This window comes from Xenopus laevis, chromosome 2S, assembly GCF_017654675.1.
Source record: "Xenopus laevis strain J_2021 chromosome 2S, Xenopus_laevis_v10.1, whole genome shotgun sequence".
NCBI classification, from domain to species: domain Eukaryota; kingdom Metazoa; phylum Chordata; class Amphibia; order Anura; family Pipidae; genus Xenopus; species Xenopus laevis.
The window spans coordinates 83,521,816-83,528,956 of NC_054374.1; positions in this window are offsets into that span (position 1 = coordinate 83,521,816).

Genomic DNA, 7,141 nt, shown 5'->3' on the forward strand with positions numbered 1-7,141 from the left:
TTTTAAGTTTCAAAATCACTTAAGGGTGTCCCATTATTGGTACCTCATAGTGATTGTAATCACTTACCTTCTTTCTACACACGCACAGCAGAGTGAAAAAGCCATTTTTTTTGTTATACTTCAGCTTTTCACTCTACCATGTATGCACACTTGTGAAAAGAAAGCAGAAGCAGGAAGAGTCAGTTTTCTGCTGATTTGACCATTTGCCACAGTATCAGGTAAGTGAATACAATCACAGATGGTTGTCTGACTTCAGGGACATATGTCTTTCTGGATTTATATTGACATGTCTTCTACATAGAATGATTAATGCAAGCAGAACATATTTTCCATTTGAAATAATTTGAGTATATATCTAGGTGACCTAAGCTGAATATACTAAGAGTTTCTTCTAGCATGGGAACCAACAGAATTACGTTTGGTGATTGCTCTTACTGTGGAAGCTGTAACCATTTCTATTAGCAAAAGCCTTTTCCCAACATAAGTAAAATGAGTCTTTCTTCCATAAAACTGTCCAAAATCACCAAGGGAATGTCCAAAAAATAAATAAACTCTGTCAGTGAATAAGACAGCTTATGTTTTAACTGCCTAGCTATTTGTATTTATTTTAAGTGCTAGTTCATGACTGTCCTCGCCTTCTTCCATTTTAGCATTAGCAATGAGCACTTGCCTCAAATGTTTCAGTAACCCATGCCAATTAAATGTACTGTATGCCAAGGCGTGTTCACACATCTAAGGAATGTTACGGAGACCCATCTTGTATTCTGGGTGTGGAAACAAACACTCCATTAATTCCCCTGGGAAGAAAAAGGAAAAATATTGTATTAGCAAGCTCACCCTGAAAAAGTTTTTTTTTCAAGAATGTATTACATATCTTTTATGTATACAGTTTTGTTCAACATAATAGCAGTCCAACATCACTAACCTGATCAATCACTGTTTTTGGTAGAAATTATATTTCTTCAAGGCAAATCATTTACTAGTAGGCGTAGTAGAGTGAATAGAAAACCAACGGGCCCAACATTCATGACATGCATGCTGCTGATTCTGTGTAATTGAATCATTAATTGAAGCTTGTTCCAAATAATAGCAGTGTGGAGTTCAATTATTGAGGTCATTCATGCTGTCAGGTGTTAATTACGGCCCTTATTTAAGGAAGGAAGGCAGCTAATGTTGTGCATGCTGGTTATAGTGCATTTCTCTCTGAAAATCTGAGTACGGTATAATGGGTCGTTCCAGACATTGTTTGGAAGAACATTGTACTTTGAATAAAAAGTTGATTGGAGAGGGGAAAACAGTTTTTAAAAAGGTCCAGAAAATGATAGGCAGCTCAGTTAAATGATGCAATGCTTTAAAATGGCAACCAAAACCTGAAAGACGTGGAAGAAAAACTACCATCGGAATGGATAAAAGAAAGGCCAAAATGGCAAAGTTACTTATGAGTAATGTTACAATTAGACGAAGCCAAGCTATCGGCAAGAAGCCCCAGCAAAGTCTCATTGTTGAAAAAAAGATGTGCTGAAGAGGTTACAATTTGCCAAAGATCACATTAACTGGCCAAAAGAGAAATGGAGCAACATTTTGTGGGCTGATGAAAGCAAGATTGTTCTTTTTGGGTCTAGCCACAGACAGTTAGTCAGGCGACCCCCAAATGCCCTTGAAATGGGGTTTTCAACAAGACAACGACCCAACGATCGTTGGCCCTGTTTTATGAGCCAACGATCCAAGCTCGAGCATATCCCGTCAGTCTCTAGTGTCAGCAACGAACTAATAGTGATTGCACAGATTCAAGAACACTCAAGGGAAAGTGATATATTTTGCAAATCAAGATAGCATCAGCAATACATATAGTCAAATACAAGAGTCCTCTGCACTCGACCCATTATCAATATATTTAAGACAGCGACATTTTGTGCATACTGCTACTAAAAAATGCCTTACCCTTTAAACAAAACAGGGATTGTTTGTCCATATATTGCAATATATTTAAGCTGGCCAACTACGTCAAAGTCATCCCATATCTGGCCAGTCCTATGCTCAATTTTATCTGATTCATTAAGAATTCTGTTGCTTCATTATACATTTTACAAAGGGACTTGGTTTTACCTGCAACTTAACTTGCTGCTTTCAAAGTAAAACTCCCAAACTTGGCTGCCCTTTTATTAGACACCAGTGGGATCACCTGACTATAGCTGGGAAGGGTGGGAGCTACAACATGGAGCTGGTCACTGCTCCTGTATAAACTATAACAAACAAGGGAAAGTTGTGCTCACCACTATTTTTTAAAACCATTAGGCGGGGGTGCAATGAGGCTGTGACCACAAAATACATATAGTCAAATACAAGAGTCCTCTGCACTCGACCCATTATCAATATATTTAAGACAGCGACATTTTGTGCATACTGCTACTAAAAAATGCCTTACCCTTTAAACAAAACAGGGATTGTTTGTCCATATATTGCAATATATTTAAGCTGGCCAACTACGTCAAAGTCATCCCATATCTGGCCAGTCCTATGCTCAATTTTATCTGATTCATTAAGAATTCTGTTGCTTCATTATACATTTTACAAAGGGACTTGGTTTTACCTGCAACTTAACTTGCTGCTTTCAAAGTAAAACTCCCAAACTTGGCTGCCCTTTTATTAGACACCAGTGGGATCACCTGACTATAGCTGGGAAGGGTGGGAGCTACAACATGGAGCTGGTCACTGCTCCTGTATAACTATAACAAACAAGGGAAAGTTGTGCTCACCACTATTTTTTAAAACCATTAGGCGGGGGTGCAATGAGGCTGTGACCACAAAATACATATAGTCAAATACAAGAGTCCTCTGCACTCGACCCATTATCAATATATTTAAGACAGCGACATTTTGTGCATACTGCTACTAAAAAATGCCTTACCCTTTAAACAAAACAGGGATTGTTTGTCCATATATTGCAATATATTTAAGCTGGCCAACTACGTCAAAGTCATCCCATATCTGGCCAGTCCTATGCTCAATTTTATCTGATTCATTAAGAATTCTGTTGCTTCATTATACATTTTACAAAGGGACTTGGTTTTACCTGCAACTTAACTTGCTGCTTTCAAAGTAAAACTCCCAAACTTGGCTGCCCTTTTATTAGACACCAGTGGGATCACCTGACTATAGCTGGGAAGGGTGGGAGCTACAACATGGAGCTGGTCACTGCTCCTGTATAAACTATAACAAACAAGGGAAAGTTGTGCTCACCACTATTTTTTAAAACCATTAGGCGGGGGTGCAATGAGGCTGTGACCACAAAATACATATAGTCAAATACAAGAGTCCTCTGCACTCGACCCATTATCAATATATTTAAGACAGCGACATTTTGTGCATACTGCTACTAAAAAATGCCTTACCCTTTAAACAAAACAGGGATTGTTTGTCCATATATTGCAATATATTTAAGCTGGCCAACTACGTCAAAGTCATCCCATATCTGGCCAGTCCTATGCTCAATTTTATCTGATTCATTAAGAATTCTGTTGCTTCATTATACATTTTACAAAGGGACTTGGTTTTACCTGCAACTTAACTTGCTGCTTTCAAAGTAAAACTCCCAAACTTGGCTGCCCTTTTATTAGACACCAGTGGGATCACCTGACTATAGCTGGGAAGGGTGGGAGCTACAACATGGAGCTGGTCACTGCTCCTGTATAAACTATAACAAACAAGGGAAAGTTGTGCTCACCACTATTTTTTAAAACCATTAGGCGGGGGTGCAATGAGGCTGTGACCACAAAATACATATAGTCAAATACAAGAGTCCTCTGCACTCGACCCATTATCAATATATTTAAGACAGCGACATTTTGTGCATACTGCTACTAAAAAATGCCTTACCCTTTAAACAAAACAGGGATTGTTTGTCCATATATTGCAATATATTTAAGCTGGCCAACTACGTCAAAGTCATCCCATATCTGGCCAGTCCTATGCTCAATTTTATCTGATTCATTAAGAATTCTGTTGCTTCATTATACATTTTACAAAGGGACTTGGTTTTACCTGCAACTTAACTTGCTGCTTTCAAAGTAAAACTCCCAAACTTGGCTGCCCTTTTATTAGACACCAGTGGGATCACCTGACTATAGCTGGGAAGGGTGGGAGCTACAACATGGAGCTGGTCACTGCTCCTGTATAAACTATAACAAACAAGGGAAAGTTGTGCTCACCACTATTTTTTAAAACCATTAGGCGGGGGTGCAATGAGGCTGTGACCACAAAATACATATAGTCAAATACAAGAGTCCTCTGCACTCGACCCATTATCAATATATTTAAGACAGCGACATTTTGTGCATACTGCTACTAAAAAATGCCTTACCCTTTAAACAAAACAGGGATTGTTTGTCCATATATTGCAATATATTTAAGCTGGCCAACTACGTCAAAGTCATCCCATATCTGGCCAGTCCTATGCTCAATTTTATCTGATTCATTAAGAATTCTGTTGCTTCATTATACATTTTACAAAGGGACTTGGTTTTACCTGCAACTTAACTTGCTTTCCCTTGTTTGTTATAGCATCAGCAATACAGTTAGATTGGCCATTACTTCTACATCTCAAGGGTAAATAAATGCTGCTTGGGAGATCCGTACCAGGCAAAATCTATGGGCACTTATATAATTATCTTTCCTAGTAGTTGAAGACAAGACGGTTACAGCAGAAAGAAGGCAGTAAGCAATGGCTGTGAGAGAATTAATAAAGATGAAGAAAGCTAGTATCTATTATCTGTCATATAAGCTGATGAGACAGGGCTGATTATTAAATCTGGTGCTAATTGTGCTGGTTTCAGAGATTCCATGTACCTCTAATTATTTGCTAATCAGCCTCAGCCTTATATTGTGATATTTACGCATATTATACATAATCAGTATATTGTGTCTGTCCCTAAGAGCAGGTGCAGTGAATCAGCAGAAAAGAATATGAGGAGCTACTGGGGCATCTTTGGAGGCACAGATCTTCACTTCTAAAGGGCTGTGGTTGCTTTATAATGTATATTATTTCTGTAAGACTTTTTAAAGAGGTTGTTCACCTTTGAGTTAAAGGAACAGTAACACCAAAAATATGAGTTTTTTAAAATAATACAAATATAATGTAGTTTTGCCATGCACTGGTAAAACTGGTGTGTTGGCTTCAGAAAGACTACTATAGTTTAATAAGCAAGCTGCTGTGTAGCCATGAGGGCAGAAATGTAAGCTGGAAAAAGGAGAAAAGGCACAAGATACCCAGCAGATAACAGGTAAGCTCTGAAGAATACAAATGGATCCCTCAGAACTTATCTGTTATCTATAATTATTTATAATAATTTAAAAAAACTATGGAAAAAAAACTAAATATAAAAGTTAGAATTAGCCATTCTATAGCATACTAAAAGTTAATTTAAGGAGAAACACCTCTTAAAATTTAGTTTGCCTTTAAAAGAATTGTTCATTGTAAAAATAAAAACTGGGTAAAATAGGCTGTGTAAAATAAAAAATGATTTCAATATAGTTAGTCAAAAATGTAATGTATAAAGGCTGGAGTGACTGGATGTGTAACAAAATAGCCAGAACACTACTTCCTGGTTTTCAGCTCTCTTGGTTTACACTGATTGGTTACCAGGCAGTACCTAATCAGTGACTTGAGGGGGGGCCACATGGGTCATAACCGTTTGCTTTTGAGCTTTTCTGAGCTGAATGCTGAGGATCAATTGCAAACTCACATTTTTTATTTTGCACAGCCTATCTATTTACCCAGTTTTTTATTTTTACACTGAACTGCTTCTTTAACACAACATTGGAAAGTCTGTGCAATGACACCATGCTTAGGGAAAGAGGGTGATTCCATGAAGCCACTGACTAGACTAACTTTCTAACGCTGAAGAACTGAAATGAGTGGCAAAATAAGCTTTTATTATCAGTATCAATAAATTCTGAATGAAATAGAAGTAAAAGTGCATACACACCTCAGTCTATGGTTAAATAAAATTCTGTGACGCACAATACATTGGAAACAGCTGTTACATTCATTAGTAAGCCCTATTAAAGGAACAGTTCAGTGTGAAAATATGAACTGGGTAAATAAATAGGCTGTGTAAAATAAAAAATGTTTCTAATAAAGTTAGTTGAAAATGTAATGTATAAAGGCTGGAGTGACTGAATGTCTAACATAATAGCTAGAACACTACTTCCTGCTTTTCAGCTCTCTAACACTGAGGGAGGCCTCAAGGGATATAACTGTTCAGTGAGTTTGCAATTGATCCTCAGCATTCAGCTCAGATTCATAACCACTCTTGGAAGAAGCCTGAACGGTGAAATGCGTCAGTGGTGACGTAGCAGGTGTAGATGCATACGGACTGTGAAGCTGTGGCAAGCGCAGTGGATCCAGGCGAACGCTGAATAGACACGCGAACGCTGAACATACACGCTGGATGCATAGGAGAGACTGTGAAGCTGCCAGCAGCAGGACTTGGTTTTAAAACGGATTTTATGCGAATGAATTTTCCATGCTTGTGAGTGTAAACTTTTACTTATTATTAAAATTTTAATTACGCTTCTACACATGCTGCCTTCTTATTGCCTATAAAGGAGAAAAGGAAGACTAAACTTGGGAACGGAATTCACGCTGCGATAAGCTTTGGTTTTCTGGCTTTCTTGTGAGTATAATATACCACCAGAAACACTAGGATTTTAGGTGGATAGAGTCCACCCCACCATTCTATGGATCACTTGTCTGCTGCATTTAACCCACTGTTCACTATAACAATTTTATGGGACACATATAATGAGTATTTGAACACTTATATGGTGGTTTTTTATATATTATAAAATGCTACACTATATTACTTTTCAGTTTTTTTCCCTCCTCAAATCACTTTGAAACTTATAATTGTTGGTGGTGGAAGAGAGCCTGGTGATCGCTGGATTGGGAACACACTGCGTTTGTCGTTTTGGGAGTCGTTTTGTATTTATCAGATTCATAAGCAACAGATATGACCCATGTGCCTCCCTCAAGTCACTGATTGGTTACTGCCTAGTAACCAGGGTAAACAATCAGTGTAAACCAAGAGAAATGCAAAGAAGGAAGTAGTGTTCTGGTTATTATGTTAGACATCCAGTCACT